This window comes from Octopus bimaculoides, chromosome 12 (genome assembly GCF_001194135.2).
Source record: "Octopus bimaculoides isolate UCB-OBI-ISO-001 chromosome 12, ASM119413v2, whole genome shotgun sequence".
In the NCBI taxonomy this organism is placed as follows: Eukaryota; Metazoa; Mollusca; class Cephalopoda; order Octopoda; family Octopodidae; genus Octopus; species Octopus bimaculoides.
Window position 1 is genome coordinate 60,095,234 of NC_068992.1, and position 1,026 is coordinate 60,096,259.

Below are 1,026 nucleotides of genomic sequence, written 5' to 3' on the forward strand. Positions count from 1 at the left end.
TATATATTTGCATGAGTATATACGTGTGTGTGTGAATGTATCTGTGCACATACATGTACATAAACATACACTTATATTTTCTTACGACCTACAAACCAAGGCGCGCACGCACACACACACACACACACACACACACACACACACACACAATATGATATATGCATATTTATTTAAGTATTCTTGTTTATGCTTCCACACCTATATACCTATATATTGTAAATCTACCTATGTAAGAAACAATCAATCAATTCATCAGTCAGTCAGTCAGTCAGTCAATCAATCAATCAATCAATCAATCAATCAATGTATGTATGTATATATGTATGTTTCTATTTATGCATGTCAATATATATGTATGCCTGCATACATGCATGTATGAATGTATGTATGTATGTATGTATGTATGTATGTATGTATGTATGTATGTATGCATATATGTATGTATGTATGTATTATGTATCTAGCTATCTATCGATCAATCTAAGCATATATGAATACATTAATGATGTATAAAATATACATATACGTAGGCTCAGTATATACAATAAGCATACATATGTATATGTGTGTGTGTATAGTGAGTGAGAGGGAGAAAAAGAGAGAGAGAGAAGGTGACAGTGAGAGAGAGAGAGAGAGAGAGAGGGAAAAATAAATATGTGTAATATATACATACATATAAAACAAAAAACAGAACAGAAACGCAGAGACAGAAAAAGGAGGGAAAAGGGACTGAGACAAAGTGAAAGGAGAGAGAGGGAGAGAGAGAGAGAGGAGAAAGGAGAGAAAGAGAGAAAGTGATGGAATAAAGAAAACAAAACCGTATTAGAGTGTATGAGAGAATCTGTCGAAACCACTTACGTATTGATTATCTAAGGAAATCATAATGCATAACTTTTTTCGTTTATGCTTGTTGATACATAGGATCCAAAGCACATACAAACATAAATAGACGTATGCATACATATATATATATATACTCATATATATATGTATATAAGAATAATGTAATATATATATGAATATATA

General features: G+C 31.5%; 1 protein-coding gene across 1 annotated transcript in view; it reads right to left on the minus strand.

The window, feature by feature from the left end:
* LOC106880106 (small conductance calcium-activated potassium channel protein 1) overlaps window positions 1–1,026 on the minus strand; it is a 514,884-nt gene that overhangs the window by 385,190 nt on the left and 128,668 nt on the right. The gene's annotated exons all lie outside the window — the stretch shown is intronic.